This window comes from Mustela nivalis, assembly GCF_964662115.1.
Source record: "Mustela nivalis genome assembly, chromosome: 6".
NCBI lineage: Eukaryota > Metazoa > Chordata > Mammalia > Carnivora > Mustelidae > Mustela > Mustela nivalis.
Genome location: NC_139025.1, coordinates 981,495 through 998,827, shown reverse-complemented (window position 1 = coordinate 998,827; position 17,333 = coordinate 981,495). Strand labels below are relative to the sequence as shown.

The 17,333-nt window shown below is 43.4% G+C and overlaps 1 protein-coding gene across 1 annotated transcript in view; it reads right to left on the bottom strand.

Annotated features, from left to right (window-relative positions):
• Positions 1-12,148: 12,148 nt before the first annotated feature.
• LOC309867990 (uncharacterized protein) overlaps positions 12,149-17,333 on the bottom strand; it is a 368,605-nt gene continuing 363,420 nt past the window's right edge. The window contains exons 11-12 of the mRNA XM_082737339.1: positions 12,538-12,687; positions 12,149-12,453 (exon numbers count right to left, since the gene is read on the bottom strand). The gene's annotated coding sequence lies outside the window, so the exon portion shown is untranslated. The remainder of the gene's footprint in view (positions 12,454-12,537; positions 12,688-17,333) is intronic.

Below are 17,333 nucleotides of genomic sequence, written 5' to 3'. Positions count from 1 at the left end.
AATAATGATGAAAAACATTACATGATCATGGATTGGAAGACTAAACATTGTTAAAATATCTATACTGCTCAGAACAATCTATAGTTTCTGTGCCATCCTGATCAACATTCCACTGGCATTTTTCAAAACAAGGACTTTGAACGAGACACTAGATTAGACTGATTTCTTATTTTATGCTTTAAAGTTTTTTATTTAAATTTAGTTTAGTTAACACACAGTGCATTACTGGTTTCAGAGTTAGAATTTGTGACTCTTAATCTCACAAAACAAACTGAGGGTTGCTGGGGGGAGGGGGTTTGGGAGAAGGGGGTGGTATTATGGACATTGGGGAGGGTATGTGTTTTGGTGAGTGCTGTGAAGTGTGTAAACCTGGTGATTCACAGACCTGTACCCCTGGGGATAAAAATATATGTTTATAAAAAATAAAAAATTATATTAAAAAAAAAGAATTTATTGATTCATCAGTTGGATGTAGCACCTAGTACTCATTTCATCAATTGTCCTCCTTAATGTCCCTCATCCAGTCACCACCCTCCCCCCAGCCACTCATAGTTTAAAACAAAATTTTCAGTATAATTTCAGGATTTGGATTGGAGAATGTTCCTCCTAGAATTCTAGCTTTATTTATTAATTTATTTATTAATTTATTGTCACAACATATCTGCTTAAATTCCTTTTTAAATTATGTTCAGCTATCCACCCTCTATATATCATTCATTTTTGATGTAGTATTCAACCATTCACTGTTTGTATGTAACTCGCACTGTTCCTCCCAGCTTGTGCCCTTATCACCCATCCCAACGTTACCCCATCCAAACCCTATTCGTTCCCCAGAGAAACATTTTGATTTATGAGTCTATGTACTTGTGGCTTTCTCTTTTCTTTTTGATAAATCTAGGCAGAGGTTTCTCAATTTCATTTTATTTTTTTCCAAAGAATCAGACTTTTTTTTTTTAATCTGTTCTGTTATTTTTTTGTTTTTATATCATTTATTTCTGCTCTAGTCTTTAGTATTTTCTTCCTTCTGCTCTATTTAGGCTTCAGTCATTTTACTTTCTCTACCTCCTTCAGGTGTAATGTTAGGTGGTATTTTTTAGATTTTTCTTGCTTCTTGTGGTCTTCTTGTATACTGTGTATTTCTGTCTTAGAACCACCTTTGTTGCAGAATAACTAGGGGAAAGTGATGAAGGTTTTGTACTCTTGCATGTGTGTGTGTGTGTGTGTGTGTGTGTGTGTGTGTGTGTGTGTGATGTTCAGGCTCCACATCCACACCACACCTTGTGTAGGTCCCACTGCTTTCCAATATTGTCAGTAACATTGATGCTCTGAGCTCTGTTTAAGACAGTGACACTCCCTCCCCCCAAAGACCCTTTCTTTTTTTACTTTGGATTTTTGATGCCTCTGTGGTCTTCTGTCTAGCATGCATTTTATGCTCCTTGTATGAAGTTTGTACATTGAGCTGAGTGGAACTATGATGCATACAGAGTGCCTCTGGGATTACTGTAAAAGCTCAGTTGATGAGCATCAAGATATTTGTGATTCATTGGTATTTAAGGACAGGGATAAACAATGTGAGTGGTTCTGTATTTTGTGCATTTTAGTATAATTTTTTTCCCACTAGAACAAATTTTGAAAGTCAGACAGTGAAGAGGCAAGCTCAGAATCATGTGTGCAGAGAGGGCCCTGAGCGAAAGTGTTCTCTGGAGAGGAATCACTAGATCTTGACAGGAAACCTGCCCATAACCTCCATTGGCATCTGCTCCTGGGATTAAAGACAGAACTAGTGAGTAGCGTGCACTCCCTGGTGGTCAAGATACCGCCCCCCCCAACAGTGAGGTTTGTGTCTGGGCTCACACTGAGCGCCCCTCACTGTGTCCTTCTCACAATAATACAGGGCTGTGTCCTTGGCTCTCAAGCTGTTCATCTGCAGATACAGAGTGTTCTTGCCGTTGTCTCTGGAGATGGTGAATCGGCACTTCACGGAGTCTGCATAGTATGTGATACTTCCCTCATAGTTAATACTTGCCACTGCAGCCCCTTCCTTGGAGCCTGGCGGACCCAGCGCATGGCATAGCTATTGAAGGTGAATCCAGAGGCTGCACAGGAGAGTCTCAGGGACCCCCCAGGCTTCACCAGGTCTCCCCTAGACTCCACCAACTGCACTTCACTCTGGACACCTGCAGACACAAGACATTCTGGTCAGGAAACTGTCACACACCCATGGTTTCTTTCACTCATATCCACTCATATCCTCAACATCTCTTGTTCACCATGAATTACCTTTAATAGAGCAACAAGGAAAACCCAACCAAGCACAGACTCCATAGTGAGTTGTCTGTGTTCTGTCCTGAGTACTGACTGGAACACCTGTGTATCCCGGGCCTGGGGCTCCTCTCCCAGCTGCAGAGTCTTGGCTGTGCTGGTTAAATCATGTCCTCTGGCTATATATTCAGCTTGGTTATCTATTCTGACAGAGAGGCAGTGACCCAAGCAGTTGTGAATGCCTTTAATTTAGTGCTAATGACCAATTTTGGAAAAAAAAAAAAAAAGTCTTTTTTTTTTTTTTTTTTTTTTTTTTTATTATATAACCTTCCAGTAGGTATGCTTGGGTATGTAAGGTGTCCATGAATATATATGGGGTGAGAATGACCCCAGGATCCAGGTCAGTGCTTCCCCCACAGGAGGTGCTGCTCCCAACTGTGAATCATCTGCAGGACAGAGTGTCAGGCTATGAGGAATGTGGAACCCATCCTGTAATGGGGATGGATTGATTTTGCTTATTGTATACTTTATCATAAATACAGAGAAAATCAGCATTTTGTAGGTGTATTTTTATATCTTTAACATTCACTCCCTCTGCGTCCCTCCAGAATCACCTTTGTTATGACCTATAATAAGTTTGATGTGTATACTTGACACAAGATCAATGGCCCACATATGGAGTGTGTGATATAATAAACACAGGAGTCACAATCAACATTATTGAGAGTGAGTGCATCAATTCTCCCTAAAACTTCCAGCATTTCCCCCTGGAATTTCTTCTTCTCTTTCCCTTGTTTATCCTGTCCCTACTAGCTATTGTTCTTTCTCAGGTCACCTTATACTGGCTTTAATTCTGTAGAGTTCATGAATGAGACATTGTACTCTATGTACTTTCTCTCTAGGGCTTCTTTGCCCCAGAATTGATCCTTGTGGATACAGTCTTCCTGCTGTCTGTATCAGGAATCGCTGGTTTTAATGACTGACAGCTCTGAAGGCAGCAGTTGGAAGCACCAGCTGGAGGAAGATCTGAAAGAACAGAAAGAAGCTACTTGCTTCAGCCTCATCCACACACCCTCTTGACCCAGGAGTTCTTTGTTCCAAAGAAGAGAAGAACTCCCTTGTTGTTTAGGAACTGATTCTGCTGGCTGTGGAGAAGAGAACTAAAGGCAGCAAGAGGTGGACCAGAGGAGGTTGAGTTAGAAACTCAGAAAGACCTGTCCATGGAAGACGTGAGGCACCAGGAGGAAGCACAGCATGGGAGGAGCTGTCCTGCTGCAGAAAAAACCTGTGCAGGAACAAATCCGACACTCAGGCACTGGCCTGTGGATGTCATGTCAAGTGGCCAGCCTCTGTATAGGCCCATAACTCCCAAATTCTCCACTCAGCTCCACTGCTAACCTCAGCTGTGAGCTGCAGTCACCACCTGGGAACAACAGCTGCTCTTTGCCTCAAACCAGGAGCTTTCTTTCCTTGTCACCAGTGCATGGAGAGGACCCATTTCTGCAGCCACACGTGCCCACACCCCCACAGAGTGTACCTGACATGTGTGGAATATCGTTTTTTTTTTTTTTTTGAGAATTGTTTTCCTGCATTACTGAGGCTCAGTAGGAGGCTTGAGACATGTGTGTCTTCTGCTGACTCCAGGTACATAACTTACTTTGACCCTTTGTGGACCTTGTCTGTAGGTATTAACTGTGACTAGAATGTAGTCTCTTTATCAAAACAGTGCAAATTTATTGCTACTCTGCACCCTCCTGGTTTTCTATTTTGATCAGAAAATAATAACCATTATGCTTTCCTGAAAACAGGATCTCTGTTTTAGATTCTGTCCATTTCTTTGTCCAAAGTGTATTTAGAACAAAAAAGTGGAATTCCAATGGGAATGCCTCAGAACTGCACAACCAGGAAGAAGACTGTGTTGCCCCACATGGAGCCTCCCGGCAGCCATGTCATGCTTTGGGACAGAACTGTTGTGAAGCCACATTCTTCCTTGTAACTGGTGACAATCACAGGGAACACCGTGCACTACACACATGCATCAGTCCTCCCATAAACTGGAGTGGGAGCCAGATAGTTGATTCCCTTCTCTGATTTTTTCCTCCCAATGTTTTCAATTCTCTTAATCCCCTTTATTGGTCACCTTTTTAGGGGGAAATGAGTACTTTGAGAGGAGTGTCCATGAGTGTTGGAAAGCACAGGTTCTGTCCGTAGAGGAGAATGTGCTATAAGGGTTTCCTGTCCTTACCCATTTTGTTAACTTCCTCCCAGTATCCTCTCAGGAAAGCAACCATGTGTGCTTGGCCTTACACAGCCTGTGCCTTCTTCCCTCAATGTGCTTTATCTAATCTGATAGACATCATCCTGAGACATGTTTCAGCTCAGTTCAAATCTTTCTCATAAGGCCTAGTTCTTCCTTGACCATGTGGCCTCCCCAGGTAAGATGATCACTTAGTTCTTCATGGATCCCAATGTTCCCTGTGAGCATCTCCCTCAGAACACATATACCACCATGGTACTTGCACTGGTTCATAAGGTAGTAGAAGGAGGGATGCCTACAACTTTCTTAGTCCTCAAAGACAAGAGTTATCTTCGTCACCTCTGCACTGTGTGTCACTGGTGCAGAATTCATTCAGCCCATGTTGAAGAGTGGTTTTACTGCAGACTGGCTGTTGCTTATGAACTTTACTCTTTACATGTATCTGTTCTTGTGCATGGGAACAGAACATCATCCATATTCTGCGTAGGCCAGATCTAGGCACCAAATAAGGTAGTCAAACTATCGGACATTCTTTCCACTAGTTCATGCAGTGAATGTTATGGTGATGCCATTGTAGTCTCAGTGATGAGGACAAAAAAAAAAAAAAAAAAAAAAAAAAAAAAAAAGACAAGATTTCCAGACCCTGACCATTCTGAAGACCCAAAATGAATACAAAATGAAGATCCTTTATTCTTTACCCAGAAGTCTAGTGTACAGTTACATATCTGTTTGTGTAATTCATTAACTAATATTTATTTGGTTCTAACTGCACAAAGTGTAGTGAAATAAGTCAAGCAGAGAGAGTCAATTATCACATGGTTTCACTTATTTGTGGAGCATAACAAATAGCATGGAGGACACGGGGACATGGAGAGGAGAAGGGAGTTGAGCAAAATTGGAAGGGGAGGTGAACCATAAGAGACTATGGACTCTGAAAAACAGCCTGAGGGTTTTGACGCAGCGGGGGGTAGGAGGTCGGGGTATCAGTTGGTGGGTATTAGAGAGGGCATGGATTGCATGGAGCACTAGGTGTGGTGCAAAAATAATGAATACTGTTATGCTGAAAAGAAATAAACAAAATTAAATTTTTTTTTCAGTTTTCCGCGTCTTTTGACTTTCAATTAGTAAATTCATCCTAATGGGATTGGTAAATAAATAAGTAAATAATAAATAAATAAATGCTACCATTCAACCTCTTTGAAGAATTTACAGGAACTTTGACAACAAACGTGGCAGGGAAATTCAATTCCAATTCAATTTCATGTTGCAGCTCTGATTTACCTCTGTATTCCTTTTCTCAGCTCAGACCCTTTGACCTTGCTGGATGACTACAGGACCTCTGTTCTGTCTCCACATCCTCCAGTTTCCATCCCTGAATGGATCTCGTGCATCAGGAATACTGCAAACTGGCCATGCCATCCAAAACGCACCTGTGTTCACTGCACAGAGATATGGAGTGGTGCTAGTAATATTCCCGCAATTCTTTTCCTTGGAGTGCATCCTTAATAACTTGCTCATAGCCCCAGGATCACTGCCAGGAGGTGCATTCCTCTCTGAGTCTTCTAGTGAATGAGGTTATGTAGGTGGAAAACATATGTCAACCATTAATACAAAATAATACAACAATTGCATAATATTTAATCAAATTGCTCATTCAAAGAGCAATTGAACCATAAGACAAAGGGGTCAGAGCAAAGAGAGAAATAAATTAGGGTATTCTGAAATAAAACACTGGATTTCAACTTTGAGCTTCAGCATATACAGAAGAAGGGATTTACCACACCCTCATTGCTACTAGAAAATGTGGGATGGAGTAGTTAGCATATCAGAGGAGAAGGGGTCCCTAGATTGGATTTCTGGGACACAGCTATGTAGTCATCAAGCCATTCTGAGCAGCCAAGAATTCAATCAGAGGTCTGAGAGAACAAAACCCACAAGTCTTCAAATAGAAAACCAACCTCCTTTTGTTATGTAACAGGTGCAGAGAGTTGTCTTGGGACAGATAAAGCTGTTGGGGAGACAACAGGGATGGAGCCTGCTTCTGCAAGCTACCACGGTGTATTGTAGCAGCAGAGCACAAAATCTGAACTTTTAGAAGTGTGCTTCTGTGGGGATGTGGCTGGCATAAAGGTGCTGAAGTGGCAAAGTGGGGCAGAATTCCAGAGTCTGAGGTCTGCTGAGTCACAAGAAGGATGTGTGGCACCATTGTGATGCACAAATGCTAGGTGAAGAGCCTGGAACCCGGTTGAACAGTGAGTCTAAGTGCAGGCTTTCTGCTCTGATTTGCCAAAAACGGTGAACCACAATCTGGTTGTGGGATGTCTTTCCTCTTCCCATTTGGTCATGAGCAAATGGAAAAAGATATGAGACTCTCCCCTGGAGGAATAACATGGGTCCACACCATAGCGGTTCCTAATTTTGAAGTTTTGAAACTCAGTCACATGCCTGAGATACAGCAGCTGAGACAAAGGTAGGGTGAACATGGGTTTCAGATGGAAACATTGGAGAGAAAGGGGTTGATTGCTCTTCTGTGAGGACTCACTGAAGAGTGGGGTGTATGTGAAATTTCAACCCCTGCCTAGAGAGAAGATAGCATATTCAACCTACCTATCAGTGCCATCAGGAAGCAAAACAGTGGCACCTAGTGGAGGGCAGACCTGCTTACACCAAGCTCTGTCCCCTGCTCCCAAAATGTGCATTTCCATGAGGGCAAACTGCTGAGAATAATCACAGCAGGCACCTCCCCCAGAAGATCCACAGGACAATTCCATCTCACCAAGTGTAATGATCATAAAGTGTGGCACCCTTTCAGTTCCTAAGGAAGTGGGCTTTGCTTTCTTTCTTTTTATTTCTGATTTATTTTCTGAAACATCTTTCTTTACTTTATACATTACTTTCTATTTATATTTTTAAGTTTAATTTTTATAAATACACGTACTTATTTTTTTTCTATTTTCCTTTTTTATTTATATATATTTTATTTATCTGTGATCTATATTTTATATATGAAGCATTCGTTATGACAAGTCCTCAATTTATATGTCTTAATTCTCCCCTCATCTTATTTTATTTTTCAGAAAAAAAAACCACAACTTTTTCTTGTGGTTGAGCTCCAGTTTCAAGTCATTGTGGTCTGAGAATATGCAGGGAATATTTTCAGTCTTTTGGTATTGATTGAGTCCTGATTTGTGACCCAGTATGTGGTCTATTCTGGAAAAAGTTCCATGTGCACTTGAGAAGAATGAGTATTCTGTTGTTTTAGGGAGAAAAGTTCTGTATATATTGTTGAGGTCAATCTGGTCCAATGTGTCATTCAATGCTCTTGTTTCCTTATTGATTTTATGCTTGGATGATCTCTCTATTACTGCGAGAGGTGTGTTAAGTTTCCCTACAGATAATGTGTTCATATCAATATGACTCTTTATCTTGATTAACTGTTGTCTTAAGTAATTGCCCGCTCCTGTATTGGGGGCAAAAACATTTACAATTGTTAGATCTTCTTGGTGGATAGACCATTTAAGAATGATGTAGTGTCAGCAATGGCCATGGTCGCCAAACTGTGGAAAGAACCAAGATGCCCTTCAATGGAAAAATGGATGAGGAAGATGTGGTCCATATACACTATGGAGTATTATGCCTCCATCAGAAAGGACGAATACTCAACTTTTGTAGCAACATGGGCAGGCCTGGAACAGATGATGCTAACTTAAATAAGTCAAGCAGAGAGAGTCAATTATCATATGGTTTCACTTATTTGTGGAGCATAAGAAACAATACAGAGAACAATGGGAGATGGAGAGGAGAAGGGAGTTGGGGAAAATTGGAAGGGGAGGTGAACCATGAGAGACTATGGACCCTGAAAAACAATCTGAGGGTTTTGAAGCGGCCAGGGTGAGAGGTCGGGGTACCAGGTAGTGGGTATTATAGAGGGCACAGATTGCATGGAGCACTAGGTGTGGTGAAAAAATAATGAATACTGTTATGCTGAAAATAAATAAAAAATAAATTAAAAAAATAAAAGAAAAAGGAAGTCAGGACTCTGAGACAGCGAATTTAGGATAGGAAATTCAGGCCTGGCAGGAAATTCCATCTGTTCACAATTTCCAGTTCTGCAGAAGTGGGGCTTAGGAGAGGGCCCGTGGTAGATCTTGTCAAGGAACCACCTGAACTGTGTCTCTGTATCCTCTATACATGGTAATAAATGGCTGGGTGGGAAGTTTCCATGCTGGTCATTGTCAGGATCCCCTGCTGTTCGGAGGGGTCCTTGGAAATTATAAGATAGCTCCTTAGAGATAGGTTGTATTACTTAACATTGTCCCAGCAGATACTGGGATCCACCCCAGTGACTTCCCAGAGGCTGATGGATCTAGGATAAGAAGTGCTCAGTGAGAACCCGAGAAGAGGCAGGTGAGTAATAAGGGACTCTCTGAGATTCACTTACCCAGAACCAGAATCCTGCAGGAAGACCTGGGGTGGAACACCTGTGAAGAAAGAACAAGAAGATAGTGAAGGCACTTTACAATGGGGCAGAAATCCTCTTCCCTGAGTGAGTCCTTGACCTGAGCACTCACAGAAAGTAAAGACCAGAAGCATGAATGTGGAGCACAGGATTCCCAACCTGGACCAGGAGTCACTGCCTTTGTCACTACCTTAAACCCAGTGCTTACCTTTTTGACTGTGGAAGGTGGATTTGGGAAGACTTGTGTCTTCACCAAGGGTCTGACACCTGTGGGGTTATACAAGTCATTGCAGCATGGGATGGATGTGAGTCTCTCATGGAGTAGCAGTGAGCCCTTTGCTGTGGCTATTCATCTCCAGCTCTCATTGGGACATCCCCTCTTTCAGAACTGAGAGAACAGGAGTGGAAGAAGGTGCTCTTCATAGCTACAGAGGCAGAGATGTGAGCCGGCAGATAACAGGAAGCTATTCCAAGACTCTTAACCTAGCTTGCTTTTTTAAATTTTATAAATATTTCATTTATTTATTTAACATATATATATATAGAGAGAGATCAGAAGTAGGCAGAGAGGCAGGCAGAGAGAGAGGGGGAAGCAGGACCCCCGCTGAGCAGAGTCCAAAGCGGGGCCTGATCCCAGGACCCCGAAGACCACGATTGGAGCCAAAGGCAGAGGCTCAACCCACCAAGCCACCCAGGCAGAGAGGGAGGAAAATGTTCCGTAATACAGGGTCAATGTACAGGTCATTTTCATATACTGTGTAAACAGACATCTTCTTGAGCTATGTGCAGTGAGTCTACATTCCCTTCACAAAAATCCATGGATATGGGGTCTTGATATGGACAGCTGGCCTCGTGAGACACAGAGGACCATAAGTTTAACCCTCCCTCCTCATCAGCCCATGACTGAATAGGGGTGCTGTTTAGGTGTTGTGGAGGGTGCCCTGAGGAGTCGCTGGCTGGCTTCATGTTCACCCCCAACCTCACCCCATATCTACACTAGAGATGGTCCCCTTTATTGTCAAGTCCTGGAGAATTCCTCCAATCATATTGTTATTAGCACTAGGTAAAATGACATGCAGACACTGGACATTTCTGGAATAGTACCAGTTATACATATGAACATCCATGTTGGCCAATCTAAGCTCCACAAATTTGTGAAAATCAGGAAACCTGAATCTTCAATAAATGTGATTATTATCAGTTTTGTAGTGTTGCTGTGGCATGATCTTATCTAGCTGCAGTGAATCCCTCATGCAACAGAGTCCCACACAGTTTTGACAAAGTTGGAGAGGTATGGTCATTCCCACCTAGGGCTGAATGGGAATAGAGGACAAGGTGAAAAGTGGCCAATGTCTCCCCAGATTCTCTTAGCAGGGAGCATTCCAGTGAAAGGAGGCATAGTCTCACACTGGCACAGATCCTGAAAAAGGAAAATTGACCCACAATGCAGAGCCATAGACCCAGTGTAGAGTTCTCTACTACAGAGAATCTCAGGCCTCAGAAACTAATTGTTTCCCAGCTGTTCATAGAAACAACGGTTAATCCCTTTAGTCCCTCTATGTGATCCGTACAATGGGAGTGTCTCCAACTGATGTTCCTTGTAGGCTGAACCAGACATTTTGGAAACATATAATGTATTTTTGAGTATCATGGGTTCTCAGGTGAAGAGGAGAATTTCCCAGGATGGATTTCCACTCAGAGTGCTGCCTGTATGTGTTTTAGATGATGAGATGTGGGGATTTTGGGTGAGGATACATAGATGTTGAACTGGAGTTTATGTATTACTAAACTGAGGCTTTGGGGGATGTAGGGATGTGATAAATGTATGGGTATACCGGATGGATGTGGAGCTTTGAGTCCTGATGGTCGACTGTGGTGGCTTGATAATGACTAGAATTTGTGAGGGTTCTCTTATAAGATGAATGAGACTTTGCCTTATTTCATTAACATAGAGACCTTAAGATTCAAATATTTCCCTGATAATAGATACCCCTGTGATGAGCACAGCACACCATATAATCTTGTCCAGTCACTGTGTCGTCCTTCAGAAACATGTAACTGTCTGTCAACTATACTTAAGTAAAATAGCAGAACTTCCTTTCAGGAGAATCTGGGTGGTTCCTAATGTCATGTCAAGTGCTCTTTTGAGAGGCAGCAGAGGAAGGTTATGCCCCAGTAGAAGAGTTGAGTCATGTGACCATAGATAATCAATGGTCTTCTTGCCGGTAGGTTTGAGTAAGGAGTCACAAGTCTGAAAATACAAGGGGTGAAGCTCTGGAAACCTAGAAAAACAGACTCAACCCCAGCGCTCCTGCAGGGGTGTATCCCTCCCAGCACTGAGTGTAGCCTAGTGGATTTGATTTCTTGTAGACCTCCAGGCAGTAGGACATCAAACATGTGTAGTCCTGAGCCCTGTGTGTGGTACCAGGATCCAGTGATCACAGTAAATACTGCAGGGCAGGTAGCGAGTCTTACAAATATCTCCCCCTGCAGCTCCTGTTCTGCATAACAACCCCAGGGACAGGGACACTTTCAGGCAGCAGTCCTTGGGTAGGAGCCTCTGCACTCAGCACTGAAAGGTAGACTGCAAGGATGAGGAGCTGCTGTAGAGTGAGCTTGAAATTGGCACATCTGTCAGACCGTGACTTGTGACCATGAGTTCATGAGTCTCCTACCAGAATGTACTGTGTGTGATGCTCAGTGGAGTTGGGGCATAGACATTCATCCATAGAAACCCTCCATTTCATATCATTTCTTTTCACCAAGCACATGGTCATATTTCAAAAATAGAGGAAGACATTCAGAACTTGTTAGGGACTGAGCTACATTCCTGTACTCTGCAGCTTGCCTCCTCATAATCTTCCCAAACGATGCTTTGACAGACATTCTCTCCATCCACATAGAGATTGCATATATCCCTCTGAAAAAACTAAAAAGAAAAAATTTAGATGCAAAGTATTTAAGCCTTATCTTTCTACAGCGTTTCTGGACTCTTCCAATCTTTCTACAGAGGTTGGTGTGCACACAAAAGCATTATTTTTATCCCAAACTTCTTACTCATTTGTATGAGGAAGTCAGGCATACTCTGTCCCCTTCCTCCTCAACCCACCAACAAAGCCGTCCCTTCTCATGGTTTCTGACACATGCAGGATGTGGGTTCTCACACTGTGTCTTGCACAGTAATACACAGCTGTGTCCTCAGGCCTCAGACTTCTCAGTTCCATGTAGGCCGTGTTTGTGGATGTGTCTGCCGTAAGTGTGACTCTAGCCTGGTATTTCTGTGCAATATTTGTGGCACCATCTTCAGGGTCAATTCGTCCCATCCACTCAAGCCCTCGTTCTGGGGCCTGTCGCACCCAGTGCATATAGTAGTCTGTGAATGTGTATCCAGATGCCTTGCAGGAGACCTTCACAGATGCTCCAGGATTCCTCACCTCTGCCCCAGACTGTAACAGATGCACCTGGGTGTACACACCTGTGGAGAGAGAGCAGGTGGGGATGAATTCATCTTTGATTGGCCTTTTTCTCCTCCTCAGCCCAGAGACTGGGAGTCACTTACCTGTAGCCAGGGCCACCAAGAAGAGGATTATCCAGCTCCAGGTCATGGTGACTGGCTGTGCTCTCAGAGGATTCTGTAGTGGAGGGTGCAGTTGTTGGGTGATGCTCTCAGTTCGCAGATATTCCCATACTTACCATGATGCAGCTTAGACTATTTGCATATTCATAAGGAATAGTATTTAATATTCAAGACCAGACCCATCAAAAGAAGAAGCAGATAGACATCACAGGGACTGAGCTCAGTCATATGGTGAGTACCCAAGTCCTAATCCTTGTTTGAATACATGGGTACCCTGCAGCTCTCTGAACTGTGTTTAGACAGAGCTTCTCCACTGAATGAAAAAAAGCCCAGGAAATGCCCCTCATGCAACCCCACCTTGGAAAGACAGAGAAACACCCTGAACCTGTTCTTGGCTCTGCTATCTGAATAACTTACTTGTGGATCAGTGTGTCTCCAAAATGCTCCATCCATGAGCTTATAAGTGCATTCATTCCTCCATTTTTTTACATTTAAGACATCTAAATGTCCTGGGATATCATCCTCTTCAATTATCTTCTCATTGCCTTGAGTTTGGTAAGTACTACCGATAGAACAGGGTATCTACACACCCTTTAGCTTTCCATGTCCTACTTATATGTTACATTGTTTTCTGCAAAAGGAAACCCTGAATTCTGAGAGGAAAGATGTCCCCAGAGCCCTGGGTACCCGTTCCTGGGTCAGCAGCCCTATGTTGGGTGGTCCTGAGCACCCCATGCAGTCCAGACCCTGTCCTGGAGGGAGGACGCAGTCTGGGCTCATGGAGTACTTACTGCAGTGTCTCTACTCCAGTATTACATGGCAAATGGAAGCAGAAAATGTCACCCCGCATGTGCCTCTGGAATTAAGGGCTATCTTGAGATAGCCCATGCATCCTGTCAGGTCCCTGTGACCCTGAAGCCTGAAGATAAGTGTCCAATGGGAAAGGCTCCCTCTCTGTACCAGAATGAGAGAGATGTCCTTAGCACCAGAATTAGGACTTTAAGAACCCGGATGCTTTACAAACAAAACTTATTTCTTTCCAAATGTATTTCCACAAACCCATGCTTCTCTTTATTATCATTCTTCACAAATTTACTGTTGATCTTTCCAAAGGTTTAAGAGTTTTCTTCTTTCCTCATATCTTTGTGTCTTACATTTGTATGACTCTTATTGCACTGCATTTACACCAAAGATACAGATGTAGTGAAAAGAAGGGGCATCTGTACCCCAATGTTTATAGCAGCAATGTCCAGAGTGGAAAGAGACATGATGTATGGATAAAGAAGATGTGGCCCATATATACAGTGGAATATTACTCAACCATCAGAAAGTATGAATACCCAACTTTTTTTCAGTGTGGACGCGACTGGAGGAGATTATACTGTGTGAAAAAAGTCAAGCAGTGAAAGTCAATTATTGTATGGTTTAACTCACTTGTGGAACATCGTGAATGTCACGATGGTGGACATTAGGAGAAGGAACTGACAAGTGAAGGGGGGTCGGATTGGAAAGGGTGATGAACCATGAGAACTGTGCACTTCAGGAAACAATCTGAGGGTTTTAGAGGGGAGGGGGTTAAGGGGATGGCTCAGCCCAATGATAGGCATGAAGGAGGTCATGTATTGCATGGAACCCTGTGTGTTATATGTAAACAATGAGTGTTGGAACACTGCATCAAAACTAATAATGTACTGCATAGTGACTAACATAACATAATAAAAAACTGAAAAGAAATTTAAAAAAATAAATAAAAATTTAAGAAGCCAAGTCTGCTTTTGAAAGAAAAAAATAAATATAACAATGAGAATAAAATAAATGCAAAATTAAATTCATTATGCTCTGGTTTTCTTAAGTCAATTTAATTCTTAAAGCAGTTGAAGGTCCTAGAAAGGAATGTGGTAAAACGTTCTGCCCCTACAATGTGTGTGCTGTGCCTTCAGGGAGCTCTTCCTGTGACACCATGTGCTCTGATAACATCTCCCGTAATAGTGAGATGGCCTTACAAGACCTGCACACTCTACAGGGAGACCCCAAGCAAGGGATCTCAGAACCCACCCGGGAGCCCCTTCCTTGGAGCCCCCAGCTGAACTGACACAGTCTGTACTCTTTGGGAGTCCATAAACTCTGGTGGATATTGGGGTGGGGCCTCTTGTATCCTTTAGGTTTCTGGGATTGAAGGTTACGTCTGATTGTATGTGCTCATGCACACGCATGTAGCTCACAGTCTGCTCCACACCCACTATCCAATAACATGCACCGATGCTGTCGCTGATATTAGCAGTAGGGATCCAATTTTCCATTTTCCCTGTACTCAGCACATGGACAGTGCCCTCCCCTTGATGCTGGGACCAGGTGTGTGCCTCCATTCATGACGACACAACAAAAGCAAAGAATTCAAGCAGAGACTGGGAAATGCATGCACATTGGGTTTTTTGTGTTCTTCCAGCACCTGGGACCCTGCAGATGCTGTGGACAGAAGAGCCCATGCTTGCTCCTCAGAGGGCCATTCCTGGGCTCACCCACCCTGTCATTGCTGCCTTCACTGAGCCCTTGGCATGTGGGGAAGGCCCCAGTAGACTTGCAGCCCCAGGAGGTCCCCTTTCCCAGTGTGCACAGCCAGGATACTAAGGACAGGACTCTGGAGGTCACTGGACAGGGCAGTCTTTCCTAAACAAAGGCAGGTGATGATGCAGGGACAGGTGATCTGGAATGCTGTCTTGTTGGGTCAGGGTCCCCTGCTTGAGTGACAATAAAGGGTCTCTAGATAGGGGTCTCCCTCCAAGAATTCAGTCACCTTCTCAACTGTGCAGATGGGCTCCATGAAGAACTGTCCTGTCTTTCTAACATTTCCAGAACAGCTGGTAATTCACATAAGAAGCCACAGTGGAGGAGATGCATTTGCTTCTGGTTTGGATAAACTGTCTCGTCACAAGAGCTTGATGTCATATGAAGAAAGTCTTCGTGGTTCTTCTTCAGGGACAGCTATGCTTCTGGGTATGGGGAGGATTGTGGTGACTGCAAGAGTGTCCCATCCTCCAGCCTGTACTCTGAGCTTGTACAGTTGGGCTGCACACACCACACAGCAGGATCAGTGGTGTGTGTGCCTCAGACCTGGCTGGATACTGGCTTCATGCCCACCAAACAGGAGGTTTTGTTAATAAATGTACTCTGGAATATGCTTGGTCCTGCTGGACAGTGTGAACACCAACATGTGTGAGGCTGGTTCTGGGACTGAGGACAGGCATAAGAATTCATCCCCTGACTATCTTGTACCTGCAACTGGGAGCCATGGTGACCCCATGGCTCAGGAGAGGTTATCAGGAGAGATAATCCTGAGAACTGGGGTGGAAGAGAAGCAGCGCCAAGTTATCTGACTCAGCTGATTGTGCTCCAGATCTCCTGGTGGGCAGGGAAGTAGAGCGACAGGTGAGTGCGGTCTGTGCTTGAAGAGCTTCACCAGATTTCAGACAATCACTCTTCACCAGACAGCTTTCTTTCTGTCCATTCATGGGGCTGCATTCTGCTGGTCATCCCCTCTCCCGACACTTTCACCTTATACCTCAAGCAACACTTTCTCCCTTGATGCTGCCAGAAGCCTCATAGATGTTCCTGAAAAATCCAATGAAGAATAGAGAGAGGTACTGGCCAATACCGCAAGGACACAGGGAAAAATGAGTGAGGCCCAGGATGGACTCTCCAGGATTTGGTCTGGAAAGTGTTGTAGGGTCCTTGTCCTCTACCTGGTATCACCATTGTCCCTGAGTGTCTCTTTCTTTTCCTCAGAAAGATCTGTATTCTGTAGCCCCTCAGTTTTAATCCCTTCCTGTGCCCGTGGTGTGAGTTTTCTTCTGTGAGGAGGGGCACTATTCCAAGAATGAGGCTTTACCCTCCTGAGGCACCCTTCCCAAAGTCTCCACGTCCTCGTCCCATCACATGTTGGGTTTCACATGGGGATGGTAAAGGACACACACATGGAAATTATATCAGCAACTGAAGGATCAGGTAGTTATGATGGAAGGCTTCTCCCATACAGCACCTCAATCTAAGCACTCTCATGGACACACTGGAATCTTCTGGTCTCTGTGTGCACACAGCAAACACAAGACCTTCAGAACCAGCTGGTGATCTTGGGGACTGGAGAAATTTCACCTGAGATCTTGGGTAAGCTCTCTTCCTACTCTAATAGTTTTATTAACATCGTGTTCTTAGGTATTTCCATTCTCATTGTCCAGGGACTCTATTTATCCCTTACACCTGTTGGCAACTTATTTTCTCTTTTGCTAATTTTTTAAAATTAAAATTAAAATTTAATTTTTTTTTATTTTCAGCATAATAGTATTCCTTGTTTTTGCACCACACCCAGTGCTCCATGCAATCCATGCCCTCTCTAATACACACCACCTGGTTCCCCCAACCTCCCACCTCCAGCTGCTTCAAACCCATGAGAGACTATGGACTCTGAAAAACAATCTGAGGGGTTTGAAGGAGCATGGAGGTAGGAGGTTGGGGGAACCAGGTGGTGGGCATTAAAGAGGGCATGGATTGCATGGAGCACTGAGTGTGGTGAAAAAAAACAAAGAATACTGTTACACTGAAAATAAAAATAAATAAATAAATAAAAATAATAAAAATTCACTGATTTTATAGTTCTTGCAGGAATTAGTCATCAGTCTTTATAGTCCAATGATTCATTACTTACAACCATAAGGCTCATTCCTTCATCTTCTACTATACAAATGGGAAGTCTTATTAGAAAGACTAATTCTTTGCCTTTGACT